This window comes from Dipodomys ordii, unplaced genomic scaffold (genome assembly GCF_000151885.1).
Source record: "Dipodomys ordii isolate 6190 unplaced genomic scaffold, Dord_2.0 Scaffold63, whole genome shotgun sequence".
Lineage (NCBI taxonomy): Eukaryota > Metazoa > Chordata > Mammalia > Rodentia > Heteromyidae > Dipodomys > Dipodomys ordii.
In genome coordinates, this window is record NW_012267279.1 from 874483 (window position 1) to 893230 (window position 18748).

Here is an 18748-nt window from a genome sequence, read left to right on the forward strand (position 1 = left end):
CTAAGTCGTTTAATAGGAGCCAGTGAGAACTTGTACAATGCAAAAGAGGCAGGATATTCCTCCGTGCAAGTCTTGGGCAGAATTTTGAAGATGCTTTAATTGAGCATTATATTTTTCCAAGGAAGAAAAATTAAGATTTCTACATACTTTTATGGTTATTTGCTATAACGCTTGTACAAAATATTTTTAAATCTAAGTATCCATACCTGATTATAGTAATGATGATAATAAATAGTAGTAGATAGCTATATTTTTATAGTCCTTAAATTCCAGAGGCCCTTAAGCACCTCCTATCATCATCATCATTACAGTAACTCACAGCTAATTATATACCAACAGTCTGGGCATGCAAGTGACAACACTTGCCTGTAATTCGACTCATTTATAATGGGAAGGTCAGAGGTTCAAATCTTAGGAAGGATGATGGTGAGTAAAAGGTGGCTGTTATCCTACAGATGCTCCAGGCCAAAAGGGATGGAGTTCATGATCTCATGGGGAAGGGAAGGTTGCAATGTCAAAGTCAGTGTCACAGCTCAGTGTGGGACTGAGTCATGTGGGCTGGCCATTTGGTTTGGATTCTTTGAGTCTGTCTCAATTTTAAATATTTTCATCTTTTGGCAGTGTCAGCTTAAACAACAGAAATCTCTTTCCTCCCAGTTCAGGATGGTAGATGACAATGAACAAGGCATTGGAAAAGTTGACTTCTTCAGCAATCTCTCTCCTAGATAGCCATCTTCTCCATGTATCTCTACCCTGTGCATTTGCATTCTGATCTCTTCCTATGTGGACACTAGTCATTTGGATTAGGACCCACCCTAACAACCTCATTTTCAGTCCTCCTATTCTTCTCCTTCTCCTTCTCCTTCTTCTCCTTCTCCTTCTTCTTCTTCGTCGTTGTCGTCGTCATTGTCGTCGTCGTCATCGTCATCGTTGTCATCATCGTGGGGCTTGAACTCTGGGCCTGAGCACTCTCCCTCAGCTCTTCAGCTTAAGGCTAGCACTTTACCTCTTGAGCCACAGTGACACTTCCAGTTTTCTGGTGGTTTGTTGGAGATAATAGCTTTGAACCATGATCCTCACATCTCAGTCTCCTGAGTAGCTAGGAGCCACCTGTGCCTGGCTTCATTTTCACTCTTTTAAGACTCTATTTCTACATACAGTCACATTGAAGGTGCTGGGATTTGTACAGCAACATAGCAGGGTACAATTTAATCTATAACAGATGGAATCCCAAATCTAGATTCAGATGCTATGTACTATAGGTATGATGTCTGTCATTCCTTCCACCTAATCTTCAACCAAAATTTGATATTCCAGTTAAGGTGGTGAGAAATAAAACTCTTCCTTATGAATCTCTCATGGCTCCTGTCCCATGGTTCCCTGTCAACATTCAGCCAAAATCACCTCCTCAAAGAGACCTTCTTTAGTTCCAAAACTAATGTTGTCCTATACTTGATCCCTGTCACATTGCCTGACTTACTTTTTCCATAAACGTTGTCACTATCCTGCAGTTTTCTTGCTCACCAACTTCTTCACTTGTGCAGGTTCTTCCCTATCTCATTCCCAGGTAATAGATACCCTGTCAGAGCTCACCGCTGGTTATGTTTGAGGACCTAGCCTATAGTAGGCTTCAAGTATGCTTCATGAATGACTGGCATTAAAGGAGAGCAATTAGATTTTTTTAAAAAGAAAGATGTAGTCCTCCTGGGAGAAAGATTATTCATCTGTTTCCCAAGAGATTCCCATGGGGATCTTCATTCCGTGGTGATTGTTCCAGAGGCTCCTTAGCAAAGGCTCAGAAGCCAGGTTTTGTCAGCACTCAACAGACAAATCTATCACTCAGAGGAGGACATTTATTATACCAAGCTCGCCAAGCTAAAGTACCAAAGGGAATGAATTTATAGTAATTCTTGCTGAAAAATGACTGTCACAAAAAGGGGATATTTACAGTGCATGTGGCCAGCACATCTTACCCATATAGCTAAGCCAACAGGGAGGCCAAATGAAATCTTGAAGTTGTAGAGTTCAAGTAGACACCAGCTGTTTTGATCTTAAAGTAGAATTCTTCACCAATGACACTGGCAGACTCTGTCCAGTGGAAAAGCCTCTTGGTGAGTACTTGTTAAATAAAGGACAACATTTGCCTCAAGGACTTTCCTTTACTAGAGTTCCCGGCTTTTGTTTTGTCTTCTGGCTCAGCAAAGCCATCTTGATTCAGGTATGTTATGTGTGGTTCCCTGCAGTCAATCCTTGGCCTTCAAATCAGTCTACCTATGAGATTCTCTGTATTCTTCTCCTGGTTCATTTCAAGACCTTAGCTCACAAAGGGTAATCATTTATCCAAGTCCTAAATATAGTCAACATGCTGTCATTAAAAAATACTTATTAAGAACCTTCTCTATGTGTCAGAGAATGGGGATGCCATGATGAACAGTAAAAAGAAGGTTTCTCTCCTCAAAGGACCCACTCTCTAGTGGTGGTGGACCATGAACAAGCGAACAGCAATAAGCAAGAGCATTGGGGGCCAATACATACTGTGATTGTTTTTTTAATCCAAAGAGAGCTGGACACCAGTAGCTCATGCCTCTAATCTTAGCTACTCAGGAGGATAATATCTAAGAATCACAGTTCAAAGCCAGTCTGAGTAGTAAAGTCCAAGTTCCTGAGACATTTATTTCCAATTAACCAGCAAAAAGTCAGAAGTGAAGGCATGGCTCAAGTGGTAGTGTGCTACTCTGAAGCAAATAAAGGCGAAGGGACAACACTCAGCTCAGAGTTTAAGCCTCCGTATTGGAACCAAAAACAAAAAAATTCAAAAGTGGGGGCTGGGAAGGTGGCTCAATGGTAGAGCACTTGCCTTGCATGCTCAAGACCCTGGGTTCAATTCCTCAGCACCACATAAGCAAAAAGAAAAAAGCCGGAAGTGGCGCTGTGTGGCTCAAGTGGTAGAGGGCTAGCCTTGAGCTGAAGAGCTGAGGGACAGCGCCCAGGCCCAGAGTTCAGGCCCCACGACCGGATGCAAAAAAAAAAAAATTCAAAAGGGGTCCTCTGAAAACTGGCCTCCCTTCTTAGCAGCAGTTAATGAAATGTGAAACAATGGAAGGAAGCAGACTTGTACACAAGTCTAAAAAAGCAGTCCCGGAAAAGCAAGTACAAAGGCCTCAATGCAAAGCACACTCAGGCAGAGGTGCAGCAAGCAGACCAAGAAGATGACAGCAGAGGATGCAGAGGGAAACAAGCCTAGGAAGTCTTCGCAAACACATGAGATCATATTTAAATCAATTAAAACACAAAAGGGATGAAGGCATGACTTAAGTGGTAAAGCAACTACCTAGCAAACTTAGGCCCTAACTTCAAATCCCAGTACCACCCAAAACAAAGAAATATTTCTGGCTCTGAGGAACGCTGACTAATACAACACCTAAGAAGGAAAAGCCAAGAGAGCATTTCAGGAAGAAGTAGAAAACAGTTGACATAAAATCCAGGAGGTTGATGTGTCATGGATGCTAAGAAATAAAACCATTCAAAAGAGAAGGCATGATGAGCATAGTGATGCACACCTGTCATTCTAGCCACTCAGGAGGTAGAAACAGAAGGATCAAGGTCCAAGGCCAGAGCTAGGCAAAGACATGAGACTCTATGTAAAATAAACTAAAGCAAAAAGGATTCAGTGTGTGGCTCAAATAGCTTTGTGCATTTTTGAGCTTCAGGTGAGAGAAATCGATCATACAGAGAAAACGTAGAATTGGGGATGAGCAAGGCAGTCCACTCTGATTGAAAAGGAGCAATAGAGATATAACTGGCTTTATAAAGCAGTTAGAGGCTGTAAAGAAAGGGCTAAGAAAAAGTAGAATTAAAGTAGAATTTCAGAAGGTTAGTCAAGCATTTGGTGTATAGAATAGATGGAAAAGGAATGTTTCTGGCCAGGAAAGCCAAAGCCCAGGGGAACAAGATTGACTACTGTGGTATGAAGAGCAACCAGATGGAGCAAAGACCCTGTCCTTAGAATAGGACCTTCACTCATCTGCTTCCCCCTTTAAGATTTTGTACTCCTTTTTAGAGAACATGGAGAAACTGAATATTTTTACAAAGTTTTGTCAGTTTGTAAGCTCTTGGACAAATCAACTCTTACATCCATCTTCCCTGAAAACAATCTATCCTTGGGTCATCCATTCACTTGGATAAGCCAACATGGCGGCACTGGTCAACCACTGTTTCAGCTCTGAAGCAGTGTGCTAAGCTCTGCCCATGCATTTCTTCATCTAGTCCTCAGAGAAAAGCCCTTGGAAATAGATGTATTTACTATTCCCCTTTGAAAAACAAGAAAACTGAGCCAGAGAGCCATCAACATTCCCAAAGTCATACACTGAGAATGGAAGGAGCTCCAGGTTCAAACCCAAGCTGGAGTTTTGGCCATGGAGCCACTGCCCATAAGATCTTCAACTAGAAAGTGATCACAAATGAGATAGACTATGGCACTCCACTTTCCACAGGAAAAAACATGGGATCCAAATTACTTTTGACTAAATCAATGCAGGGGACAGAGGTGAGGGGATGAGATTCTACACCATGAGCTTCTCATGTGAAGCCACTGGACATCTACCAGAAACCTCTAGAGTCAGACAGCATGCACACCCCAATGTTTCCTTATGATAAGTCACCTCCTTCTGCAAAGTAATTCCACAGAAAAGTACTAAGTTTTTTAGTAAAAACAATAAAGTTTCTGAGAAAAGGCTATAATTTATCAGTGAGGAATGAAAGCAGGACCTATAACCCATGTGAAACAAACAAAAAAAAAAGAACCTTAATGTTTTTGTTTGCTTGGGGATTTGGGGCCATGATTACACCTACTTCTCCCATGTCTGGATCCTGAGTCACCAGTAGCAACAGAGACTATCAGAATGTCCAGGCCAGGTCCTCCTCAAATACATAACTGATCCATGTCCTGAGGTTTGTTCTTGCCATGCTGGAGCCAGAAAGCTTGGTGATGGGTCTATAAAGACAGACCGTTCTCAAATACATTCAGAGAAAAAGGCTGGAATAGAAGAGTTTATTTTGTTTCTCCCAGCAGGTCAGCCTTAGAATCACAAAGCATTCTAGGGTCACTTGGAAAATAAAGAAAAATAGAATGTATCCGATTGCTACCCAGGCTGGGGAAGCAAATCCCCAAATCATACAAAATGAGGAAGGATTTGGTTTCATTAAAAGCAGCCACTGGCATTTGGCCCCTGAAGATGAAAGAGAAAAGCCCCTTAAACAGGCTCGAACATGAGCTGAATTTCCAGACAAGTCCCCAGGGTGCCGGGATTGGTTTAAATGAAGGCATGTATGTCCGTGTCTTCCTAGAGGTCTGATAAAGCAGAACAGTGACAATACAATTATCCCACTCTCACCAAAGAGATGGCAATGAGGGACCAAAATTTCGGTTTCTAGGAACACACTCTGATTGAATACAAATAACATACATGTAAGTGCTATTGTTCTACTTTACTGGTGAGGAAGCTGAGGAGACAGTGAAGATTAGTGGCCGATTGACATTCATATAAGTGTCAGGCCCCGCTACAGTGTGCATGTTCATAATCCCAGCATACAGGAAATGGTGTAGCCCAACAGAATTATTTCCAGCATCAAAGTCTATGCTCCTCCTACCCCTTAACAGAAAAATTAGTGTTTCCAAGTCAGTGGGTCAGACCCTTGTCAAGTCTAACCTTTCACGTCACCATAAATCAGGCTCTTTGGCCTTTGCCTTGAGCTTAACAAAGTTTATGGTCTGCTTCTCAGAAGCTGATGCTCAAGCTCAGAGTTTGGGTTAAGAACCTGTTTACTAATCTGTGTGCTCTTTTCTCCAGAAGGGACAGATGTTAGTTATTCTGTAAGATTCCACAGGAGGATGAAAGCAGTCAGAAATGGCAAGCATACACACATGTGGGTCCATGTACATGCACGTGCATGTGTGCACGTGCATGTGTGTGTGCGTGCATGCACACACACACCACACACACACACACACACACACACACACACACGATGCCCTAAAGAGAAATGGCTTTAGCTCTGAGAGGTCACCACTCTGTGGTGCCAAGATGTCCAGCACTGACCTAAAAGAAAAAGACAAACACAAAAACCAAAATCAAAAGAAAGAAGAAAGAAAGAAAAGATGGAAGGCATGGAGGAAGACTAGCTGGACTTACCAAATGCACTATATCCTCAAATTTTATGAAATCACAAGTTAAAATCATTGCACTTAGTCTGATATCCTTATAATAAAACAGATTCAACCTTCATCCTATAGAACAAAGTATTTCTGCAGGAAGTGACAACCATGCTGTCCAAGCACTTTCCTGGGCTCTCTAACTAAGAGAGCAGAGTGACCATTTCAAAATCCTAAGACCGCATTCTCCTGGGGACATCTTACATCTGCTCTTGGTCACAAGAAAGGTCACAGAAGAATGTGCATAATACTTGCAAAGGCTACCCTAGAAGAAAAATAGCTGTCCTCTGGAAGTTAGATGTCCCATAGCTGTTTATTGTAAGTGTTGGAGGACTTTTTGAAAGGCCCAGACTCACATATATGTGGGTGAATCAGCTTCTTCTGGTCCTGAAAAACCTAAGTTTGTCGAAAAAGCTAAGTTTGTCTCAGGCTTCTACCTAAAGCAATTCTAACTAACCACCAAGAACATTTCACTGGCTTAAAGAACTCTAAGAATTCCGTCTTTTCTCAGTGTTCTCTCCCTGTAAGCATTCCCAAAATCCAAGCAACAATCGAGTTTGTCAGATTTCCAATTCTCCAGGATGTCACCCATCCTCCTCCCTCTCAGATCATTCATTACACACCACCAGAAACATGAGAAACAGAAAGAGCACAGAGAGAGAGAGAGAGAGAGAGAGAGAGAGTTGCCATCCCTCCACGTAGCTTCAACCTGTGTGGAGCCAGGGGTGGGGGTAGGGAGGGCAAGAGAGCAGAGCACCCAGGACAAGGAGTTTTTCCATGCTTGACTCCTTCAGCCTGCTGTCTGACAAGGCTTTACAGAACTCCCTCCAGGTCTGGCTCTCTTGCATGGTGTATACGTCAAGAGGTGTCTCCAAGGAACTTTTCCACCAGGGCTTTCTGAATGTCTCCATGCTAGGAGCAGTAGCACTTGACATTTGGCTGCCATGCTGTTTTTAGCATACCTGATTTTGCACAAGATGTGGATATCAGAATGTACCTGTCACAGGTGTCAACCTCTGTCTGACGGGTACAGATCTGGAGAGTGGTCACAACTTGCTGTTCCTCATTGCAAATATCTTCTTGGTGACCTTTCATCTGCAGATGGACAGGTGCAGCCTCTACATGTTAATGTGTCCCTTGATATTCCAGGGGCTTCCCTTCAGTTTCATGGCTGCATAACAAGACTTTGTGAGACACAGTAACTATGGGCTAAGAGCTGTTCTCACTACAACCATGGAGAGCATGCTTAGAAATGGCATTGGCTTTTCTGGCGACTAAAAGGCCAGTAAACTGAGCCAGGCACTGGTGGCTCACACCTGTAATCTGAGCTACTCAGGAGGCTGAGATCCGAGATGGCAGTTTCAAGCCAGCCAGGACAGGAAAGTCCATGCGACTTTTATCTCCACTTAACCACCCCAAAACCAGAAGTGGAGCTGTAGCTCAAAGTGGTAGAGCATTAGCTCAGGGACAGTGCCCAGGCCCTGAGTTCAAGACCCATGACTGACAAAAGAAAGAAAAGAAAAGAAAGGAAAAGAAAAGAGAGAGGGTGGGGAGAAAGAGAGAAAGAGAAAGAAAGAAAGAAAGAAAGAAAGAAAGAAAGAAAGAAAGAAAGAAAGAAAGAAAGAAAGAAAGCGAGAAAGAAAGAGGAAGAAAGAAAAGAAAAAAAGCATTAGAATATAAAAGTTACAACTTTTATGCAATAGATGAACCTGGCAATCCTTATGCACATTTAAGACATGTAATTCAATTTCACTTCACATCTTAATTTATTATGTATTTAATTGTACTCTGCCTCATCTGACAAAGGATTGTGTTGTCATAATACACATGGACATGGTCAGTTCATTCCTTTTAATACAACCTTTCAAGCCACCATTGGCAAAAACATGGCTATCATTAGGAACTAGTATAGCTCAGGATGGAATAGCTTACCTTATTTGAGTGGCTAGCTACACAAATGCCAGGGTTCTTTCATTGATGTATGGTGGCTGCAAACTTGTTTTCATCTTTTGATTTGTTCAATGAGTTTGTGACGATTGATGTCAAATTTGCTTTACTATGTTATCCTCTTGCAAGTCTATCTAAAATATTACATTTTTATTGACATTTCTGTTTTTAATAAAGCATTTTGAAGTCAAATTCTCCAGTACCTCTGAAACTTTCTAAATCCCAATCTTCAACAAATGAATACAGTCTCAGCATGCAGAAACCACTAGAGTCACAAGCTTGGAGAAACATCGGAAGAGCAATTTGGTGAATTTCTGAGGGTTGAATGTGAACTAGTAAGAAAACTCCTTGGAGTTAAAGTCTAAGAGAGCTTATGATCACATTTTTAAAGATTTTACCAAGGCTCTCCAAGAGTCAAATCTCTTCATGACTATAGAGCAGGATGGGAGAAATAATTATTAATAATAATTTTGAAATTCATCAAGAACATTTTCAATAACAAAGGACTCTTCTCTAGGAAAAAAATATTTTTTTCATAGCCTAATCTTTTTTTGGTCAGTCAAGGGGCTTGAACTCAGGGCCTAGGCACTATCCCTGAGTTGCTTTTCTTTGTGCTCAAGACTAGCGATCTATCACAGCTCCACTTCTGGTTTCCTGGTAGTTAATTGCAAATAAGAGTCTCACTGGGGTTGGGGCGGGGGGATGGGAGGGCAGGGTTGGTAAGGGGAAACAAAGAAGGAGGCAATATTGATAAGAAATGTATTCATCCAAAGCAACAAAGAAATCATCTTATAAATTTTTTTCCAAGTCTTTCCATTTCCTAACAAATGGAGCAATGTCATTCTTTCTGGTGGAGGCATAGAATTCCACTGTGTATATATACCACATTTTCTTGATCCATTCATCTACTGTATTTGATGTTGGTATAATTTGTGGAGGGGAAGGGAAAAAAAACAAATTGTCTAAATAGAGATACAGGTGGACCCATTGCAACAATGAGATGTACAAGACCTTATGTGGAAAAACAGAAAAACAAACTTTACAACTTTGGCTGGGGCTGGGGGGGGGTGCGGGGAGATGGGAAGGGATGGTAAGAGGAAACAAAGGAGGAGGCAACAATGCTTGATAAGAAAAAATTATATTAAGTGAAGTAAGCCAGGCCCAAAGAAACAAAGGTCCCACGGTTTCCCTTATTTGCAATATCTAGTATATGTATGAGTCAAGCAGAAAAGGTCAGATAATGTGATATTAGGAAAATGAACCCTTAGATATGTATTTTAATGTTTTTTTTTTCATGCATTTGTTTCTAATGCATTTATAAGATTATCTCTTTGTTGCTTTGTATGTCCCTCCCCCACAGTATAACCCCTGCTTTCACTATATTTGATGTCAGTATAACTTGTGGAGGAGATGGGGAAAAACAAGTCGTTTAAGGATACAGGTGGATCCGATGCAACAATGAGAAGTACAAGTTGTCATGTCGAAAACGAGCTTTACAACGTTGGGGGGGGGATTGGATGGGGGGGCAAGGCTGGGAAGGGATGTGAAGGGTAAACAAAGGAGGAGGCTGCAATGCTTGATAAGAAATGTATACATTATCCTGCCCATGTAATTGTAACCCCTCTGTACAGTATGTTCACACAAAAAATAAAATAAAATGAAAAAAAAAGAAATGTCTTCACTACCTTGTTCATGTAATTGTATTCCCTCTGCATGGTATTTTCACAATAAAAAAGAAAAAAGAAATGTACTCATTACCTTGCTCATGTAATTATCACCCCTCTGTATGGTATTTTCACATTAAAAAAAACTTACTAATAAAAATAAATAAGTAAAGAGTCTCATGGACTTTCTTGTCCTGGCTGGCTTCAAACTGCAATCCTAAGATCTCAGTCTCCTGAGTAGCTCTAATTACAGTCACCAGCCACCAGTGACTGGCTATCGCCTTATCTCATCCAGGAGAGAGTCAATCCCAGCACCCTCTAACATTCCTTACCTAAGGGAACAAGGAATTTAAGAACAATTGTATCACTTACAACCCAGATCTACTTCATTTTATCCTAAAGTTATAGACTACTTTCTCTCTACCACATCTACCACTACATCAATAAGACTTTAGTACAAGCATTGTAGATTACTGCTAGAAGAACTTTACTTAAGGAAAAATTCTTAGAGAAGCCTGAAGAAAGATCAAGAAAAAATAAAGGATTTGAAAGCTGCTAGCCTCCAACACATGTGCTATGCAACACATTAGACAAGACCGACTCCAAGCTAGTGTTACTTAAAATCTTACAGGAAGAACCTTTTACCCAATAGGCCAGGTATAGCTTTCTATACAAAATGACATAAAATGAACCCAGTGCCAGTGGCTCATACCTGTAATCCTAGAACTCAGGAGGCTGAGATCTGAGGATCAAAACTAGGCCTGGAAAGGAAAGTCCATGAGACTCTTTTTTTTTTCTTTTTTTGTTGGTTGTGGGGCTTGAACTCTGGGCCTGGGCCCTGTCCCTCAGCTCTTCAGCTCAAGGCGAGCACTCTGCCACTTGAGCTACAGCACCACTTCCGGCTTTCTGTATAGGAGTCTCAAGGTCTTTCCTGCCCAGGTTGGCTTTGAACTGCAATCCTCAGCCTCCTGAGTGGCTAGGATTACAGGCATGAGCCACTGGCACCCAGCTCCACGTAACTCTTATCTCCAATTAATCACCAGAAAACAGGAAGTGGTGCTCTGGCTCAAGTAGAAGAATGCTCGCCTTGAGCTAAAGAGCTCAGGAACAGCACCCAGGCCCAAAGTTCAAGCCCACAACCACAAAAAGACATAAAATGTTAAAGTATCCTTAAAAATCAAGGAGGAAAAGTCTACAGAGACAAAATAAGCATCAGAAACCAGTCCCAAGTACAACATGCATTTCTCTTCCTGTAGCCAGCCTAAAGTGATCTATACAAAAGACTTGCTATTCACTCGAACAGGAAAATTCCACCAACTCATGTAAATCAAGAGGTTTAAATCTTCCTGTTCACTTGAATAACTTTCCAACCCTTCAAGGACATGTATATCAGAAAATCTGCCACAAATATTTTCTTTCTTTTTTTTGCGGGGGGTGGGGGGGAGCCTGAACTCTGGGCCTGGGCTCTGTCCCTCAGCTCTTCAGCTCAAGGCTAGCGCCCTACCACTTGAGCCACAGCACCACTTCCGCCTTTTTTCTTTTTGCTTATGTGGTGCTAAGGAATCGAACCCAGGGCATCATGCATGTAAGGCAAACTCTCTGCCACTGAGCCACCTTCCCAGCCCCCACAAATCTTTTCTAAAGAAGAAATGGATACCATTTTGACATTACAGTGGAGGTATGCCCAGGCCCAACATTTGGACTGGATCCCAAGATGTATGTTAAACTTCTACTGCAGTGCTTGGAAAATGCAGACACTTGCTGAACTTTGTGGTTTCCATGTCAATTCTCTAATCACTGAATACATCATGGTAAAAAAAAGCATGAAGATGTGCCACCATACTTAGAGTGCCCCTGGTCAAATTATCCTACACATGAGCACCTCTAGCCACACAGAGATCCTGCACTAGAAGAGGGAGTTTCCCAAAAGGAAGTGAAGAAATAAAAACTATGACACAGAAGTAAATTCAGAAATCTGTGGGTAAAACAAATTATGGAAGTAATTGACAGAAAAATCAAAATAATTCTTGTAATTAGTTAAAAGTCACGTTCACATAAAATATATTATCCTTGAAACAAAAAATTATGAGGTGAATTTTGTTAAAATTTTTAACTTTTGCTCAGTGCAAGACATACTAAGAAAATCGATATACCACCAGGCTTGGATAGGCTACTTATTAGATAAATGTCAAGCCTATTTTAATTAAGGGGGATAATCTATAACACAGTAAGCCAGTAACCCTCAAAACTGTCAAGGGCATCCAAAACATGAGAGGCCTGAGAACATATTACAACCTAGAGAATACTAAGGAGCTATAACAATGAATGAATGTTGGGTGCTGGATGGAATGTTGGGATAGAAACAAGACATGAAATGAAAACTAAAAGAAAATCTGAATAAAGACTTAAGTTAATAATCATCTATAAATATCTGTTCCATTATTGTAACAAACATACCCACCAATGTAAGACATTAATATTGGGAGAAACTAGCCATAAGGTATATGTGAACTCTGTACTAACTCCAACTTTTCTGTAAATCTAAAACTTTTCTAAAGCATAAAGCCTTTTGTGCCTTTTCTCTGTATAAGTAAATCCTACAGTATATTTGCTAGATATATTAGAGAACAAATGAATTAAGGGACTTGAAATAACCTATAGATTTTGCCATAATAAAGGTCCTGTCTATAAGAAAACCAAAGTTTTATTGTATGTTTGTCTGTCACCAAGGTGACAATTTGGCTAACTCCTTACTTACACACTTACTTATTTTTCTGTTAGGTGACATTTCCTATAACTCATGCATTCTACAAATGATTAGTCAATTTTGGTAATAATGTCTAAAAGGGTAAAATTAGTGAAGGAAGAAAATGTAAGGCAGCACAAGTTGCAAGAGGCTACCCTACAATATATGGCAATGAAATCAGTGAGAAAGAATTCGAGATCAGGTGGCCTCTCATGATCTGTCTTCTTTCCTGCTTTGGCTAAACAGTTCATGTCACATTTTCCCATTTATTTTGTCAGCATTCCTCTCGTATAGATCTCTATTATTGTATGTCTTATGATTGAGGTTTTTTTCCCCTACTAGATTCTTCTCCTTTTATCTCTGACTCACTGAACCCAAGAATGAGTTGGGTATAACATGAGAATCTCATTTTTTTGTATTGGTCAAAGCAGGATATGCCAATATCGTCATTTGTGTGGGATCTAAATGACTGGTTGTCCATAAAAAATGTGACCCACTTGACCAACTTCTGCATTTCCCCCGTACCCACCACCAGCCTTCAGCTGCCTTGCAGAAGCCAGAAGGTTCTTTCTAGATTCCACTTGTCTGAAGGAATGGGATATCTGTGGCCTGGAGTAGGCTTGGCATTACACCCTAAAATTACCCTACCTCTCTCCCGTGACAGAATCTGTCCCCAGCCTGCTGTGGCCTGGCTTTTGATTGAGCTGGAAATGTGGAGAAGCCAAGTGATTCTGAGCACAGCTGAGGACCTTTCATCACTTTGTTGAAGAGCTAAAATGCTAGTAGGCCCGCATTCAATATTTGTTGAATGGATAAATATATGAATTTAGAAGGCATTGCTTAGAAACCATTATGATGTTTCACTGATGTGTAACATGTATGAATTCCTAGAATAATTGCATTTTCAAGCCGTGGAAAGACCTCACCAAAAAGAAAAAAGAAAAAAAAAACAACCTCTTCTAGCCAAACCCTTTTATTTTCTAAGTGAGGAAACTAGCTCAAAGAGGCCAATTAACTTTGGTAAGGTCACACAACTGGTTGAACCTTAAGGCTGAACTCCTTTTATTCTTACCCACTTCCTTCTTAAATTCATTATGTAGTAGTTTAATAGTATGTATGTATTTGTGGTTGTGCACCCTAATGGATCCTAGGTTCTCTGTCTTTCAAAGCATTGCTGCTGACTTTTTTTCCTCTGTCATTTGCACTTTATGCACATACATGTGTATATGCATGATTTTTCTTTTCCCTCCTCACCCTCAGTGACACCACTGCAGAGTTAATCTTGTAGTTCATTAATACCCAAGCCCCTAGTAACAGGAAACAGCACAAACCTCCTTATGGCTTAAGAAAAAAACAACAGCCGGGTCATAGGGGAGTTCTATGTGAAGTCTTTTGAGGAACCTCCATACTGCTTTCCAAAGTGGTTGGACAAGTTTACATTCCCACCAACAATGGAGTAAGGTTCCTTTCTGTCCACATCCCCTCCAGCATCTGTTGTTATTAGAGTTCTTGATTTTTGCCGTTCTTTCTGGGGTGAGGTGATATCTCAATGTTGTTTTGATTTGCATTTCTTTTATGGCTAGGGATGTTGAACATTTCTTCATGTCTAGTATATGTATGAGTCAAGCGGAAAAGGTCAGATAATGTGATGTCAGGAAAATGAACCCTTAGATATGTATTTTAATGTTTTTTCTTTCATGCATGTGTTTCTAACGCATTTATAAGATTATCTCTTTGTTGCTTTGTATGTCCCTCCCCCACAGTATAACCCCTGCTTTCACTATATTTGATGTCAGTATAACTTGTGGAGGAGATGGGGGGGGGAGGGGGGAAGGGGGGAGGGGGGAAGGAGAAGGATTGGGATGGGGGGAGGGGGGAGGCTGGGAAGGGATGGGAAGGGTAAACAAAGGAGGAGGCTGCAATGCTTGGTAAGAAATGTACGCATTATCCTGCCCATGCAATTGTAACCCCTCTGTACAGTATGTTCACAAATAAAATAAAATAAAATTAAAAAAAAAGAAAAAAACAACAGCCAAATTAAATCAGCAAACATAGTTGGTTTTTATAAATCATACTTTTTTTTAGCTCAGACTTTAACTGGAGACCCAACTAATTCAATTAGCAATCTCATTAATATAAAGAAACCCATTCCCAGTGTATATCTGGCACAAGTTGACTTTCAGAAATGTTGCTTTCCCTACATAAATGCATTCCTGTTGCCTCAGGCATCATTTGTGTGACTATTCTTAATGTAGTCCCCATCCAAGGATTTAATTCGTGGTCAAATGAACTGTCCTCTCACATAATCTCCAGCAGAAAACAATTGGTTCATGAAAGAATCACTTATCCTTCAGTTTGCTCAGTGGAACCAGGAAGAATACTCTTCCAGTCTAATCCCATTCAAACAGGCACAACTTAATACTCAGTCTACACTGATAACTCTTGTTCTCAGGACTAAAAAGTTTCCAAACTCTGTCACACTCAAAATTGTTTCTTCACTAATTTTCTCAAATAAAACATTCCTTGTTTGAGCATTTGGCGATTACTCTTAAAATACAAAGCAACTTCTATCATTGGCAGCCAGGAACCTCTCAGCAGCTTATCAACACTGGGTCCCAGGATTAACTAAGTTTTGATAGGACTGACAACTTCATGCTATAGAACAGAAAGCAGTGCTACAGGAGGTTTTAAGTCACCAAGACCATAAAAAAGGTATTGGGAAACTCACCTCAACACTCCAAATAATCAGTTTACAGGCCTTTAGGTAAAATATCCAATGGTTTGGGTTGTAATAGTAGATCCTCAAATAATATTAGGCAGAATGAGTTGAAAATTATTTGTCATGGCCTCGAAGAGTTTCTTACTGATGGAAAGTATATACATAGTGATTGGATAGTCATAACAATAGAGGAATTTGGTAAGAGGGTAGTCCACGTTTTTTATCCCTATCACCCAATACATTGTACTCAGTAATTGTTATACATAAAGTCAAGTAGAAGTAGGAGAATCTTGGTATCTCAATAACATTGTCAAGGTATTCTGATCTTGGTTTCATAGAAAACAAGACTGAATTGTCTACCCATAGTGGCTGACTCACTCAAGGCCACCTAGCCTGAGAAGTTCTTATGCCAAAATTTGAACTCAATCAGAACAAGGTCCACAGAGTGGGTAACACTCTGTAGTACTCTTCAAGAGTTTAATGACAAAACAAATAAAAGTTACCAAAAAATGTAGCCAGCTAAAAGCCAATTCAGATAGACTGTCTAAAAATGACAATGGCTTCAGTTGTGTTTATTAAATGAACAAAACTCTGAATCACATAATCTAAAGTGGCAAAGCCCAAATGCTCATCCCTGGACTTGGCTACATCACAAATACTGAAAGAACTTTATAGAAAGATGGATTCCCAAGCTCCATTCTCAGAGAATTTAACTGAAGGCATCTATTTGTAAAGTCCAGGGTGAACCCATAGACCAGTCTGAAAACCACAGAGCTAATCACATTCTGAAATTTAAGGTCTCATAGATACTATCTAGCCCTTGGGTAGCAATAGATTTCATATTGTAGACCAATTACAGGTGATAAATAATTGGCACTTGATGGGTCAGCAAGAAGAGGCTCCAAAACATTATCTTAGCTTGATCAGATCGAGCCATGTGAAGAAGGATCAATGTCTGTTTTGGATTGAGGAAGTAGAGAGACAACTATCAGAATCTCATCCCTTTGTTTTTTGAGTCCTGAATGACCTAAAACACATATTCAATGAAATGGGATTGAACCCCACCCAGGCTTCCTCCCTCCTACTTTGGTGCTTTATTTATAACAATTTCTGTTGCTTATAATAAGGATTACCAGAAATTCTGGATTTTGCAGTGCTTCTAGCTGGTACCTGCAGAAAATTCAACATTTACTTTACTTGAAAAATTAAGGAAAGTCTCCCCTAATTGCTCCTACTCATTAATGCTTCTGCCACTTTAAAAGGCAGGTCAAATATTTTATTCCATTATTAGCTATAAGATTTTAAATACTGAAATCCCTTGAGAGTTTTTTTTAAAAATAGTCCTTTGCGTAAAATAATACCTTAGTACAGTTTTTGAATTGGATTTAATTCATATAAAAGAAATGGCTTTAATACAAGACCTTCTCTTGAGAATAAGTTACAAGTTTTGATGAAAATGCCAAGAATTATTAAAAAAAAAAAAGAAGAAGAAGAAGAAAGAAAGAAAAAAAGCAGGTGCCTGAAGAGAAAATATCACCCAGGAAGGAGAAAAGGAGGGAGCCTAAAGAACCAAGGGAAACTGTCTGCTTCCTACATGTGCCTAAAACAGCTCTGTTATGATTAGAAAATGTGCCTCCCAACTGTGGGCCGAGGCAAATGACTTACCATTTCTTAATGAAATCTGGACTCATAACTTTTATCTCTCAAAATTGTTCAGAGAACTATAGAGAAAAAAAAGAATATTGTGTTTCAGAAAGGGGCCCATGAAAGTCCTGGCATAAAGTTTTCCCTGAGTATAGGTTCCAGAACCTTCCACACACCTTGACCTTCATCCTCCCTACTTCCTACCCCATCCCTCACTCTGAATACTCAAAACCAAAGATGATCTTGTAATGTAAAACTGTGCTATTTGCATCCAACCTACACATATCTTCTCACATATTTTAAATTGTCTCTAAATTACTTTAAATACTTAGCACAATGTAAAGTTTACATAAATAGCTTCTAGACTGGATCGTCTAGGGAATAATGACATGAACATAAGTTGTCCATGTTAGTATATAGACAACATTTTTTTCAAAAGTTTTCCACTAATAGCTGAATCTGTGGACATGATATAGATATGGAAGAATGTCTATATGTACTCTATATTCTGGGCAAGGAGCTTCATGTGTCCTGAGAGACCTTCCTGTGAAAATCCAGATGAGAGTCTGTTCCACTCAGAGCTTGGTGAGAACTGAGATGGCAGCAGTCATTTCAGAGACACCAAAAGTGTGGGTGAGTCCTACAGTGCAAGAACTCAAAAATAAATAAATCAATAAAAATTAAAATTAAAAAAAAAGAATTCAGAGATGGGGAGGACATGTAAACCCAGATGGCATCCTTTACAGACAAGGAAACCCAGGTCACCTGCAACTCGGGAAGTATTGCTACTATCCCAGGTCTGGGTGGCACTTTAGAAAACTGTGCTTCTACTACTGGAATGTTCCCATGTAGATAAAACACAAGGCTTTATGGGAAACTAAACATTTTTACTTTACCCCATCTCCCATGTGTCTACCGAATATTTGCAGTAGCTACTTTTGAGCAACACCTATTCTGAGGTGAGACGGGTAAACTGCAAAAACATTAATTTACTATTAACATAATTATAGGTTTTTTGTGCTCTTTAGAATTTGTTTAGTGCTTGGGGCCAAATCCCTTTCATTCTCACAATACCTCCTTTGTTTTAAAAAGGAGATACTGTAGTAGCTGGTTGGTAGGGGGAAAGTGCCCTTTGAAATTTCCTGTTATCATAGTCATAAGCTGCCTTTAATCAGAGGCAATGCAATAAATAGACTACTTTTAAATACCCGCAGTCTGCTAAGAATTAAATGCCTTCCTTTGCGTCTTTCCTCAAAATATATTTTTAAATTGCTACTCAGTCCGAAGCTTTCCCTAATAAGGTTCCCTTTAAATAAATTTGGAAATATTTTCCTTGTTTTAAAGAAAGCCATTCAATTTGGAAATGTCAGATAAAAATATACAAACGGTATATGGCTATTATCTATTTTCAGCTATGCTTTTTTTCAGGCTTTTCCTTTCTCTCTCCTTCTTCCTTCCTTCCTTCCTTCTTCCTTCCTTCCTTCCTTCCTTCCTTCCTTCCTTCCTTCCTTCCTTCCTTCCTTCCTTCCTTCTTGTTTGCTCTTCCCAGCAGCTGTTGGGAGCGTCCCTCACCCAAGAGAGTAAGGCCTCACATCACAAACAATTCCATTTGTTTTCCTGGCTGTGGCCATTAGACAAGCAAAACTGGCCCCCATCGCCCAATATAGTCCTTTTGAGTCACCCCAGCTCCCCAAATCCCAGCGGAGGCCATGTGACTGAAATGAAACCAACTTGCCTTTAACTTTGGAAAATGAGCCCCTTTCCCCCTCGCTGTGCCATGTCAAAATTAAAGAGTAAACAGAGGTCCCCCAATCCCC

The 18748-nt window shown here is 40.1% G+C and overlaps 1 long non-coding RNA gene across 2 annotated transcripts in view; it reads right to left on the reverse strand.

The window, feature by feature from the left end:
* Positions 1-18748, reverse strand: part of LOC105990168 — a 295412-nt gene that overhangs the window by 137217 nt on the left and 139447 nt on the right. For both annotated transcript variants that reach the window (XR_001175293.1, XR_001175294.1), the window contains exon 3: positions 16953-17008. This is a non-coding gene — a long non-coding RNA (uncharacterized LOC105990168). The remainder of the gene's footprint in view (positions 1-16952; positions 17009-18748) is intronic.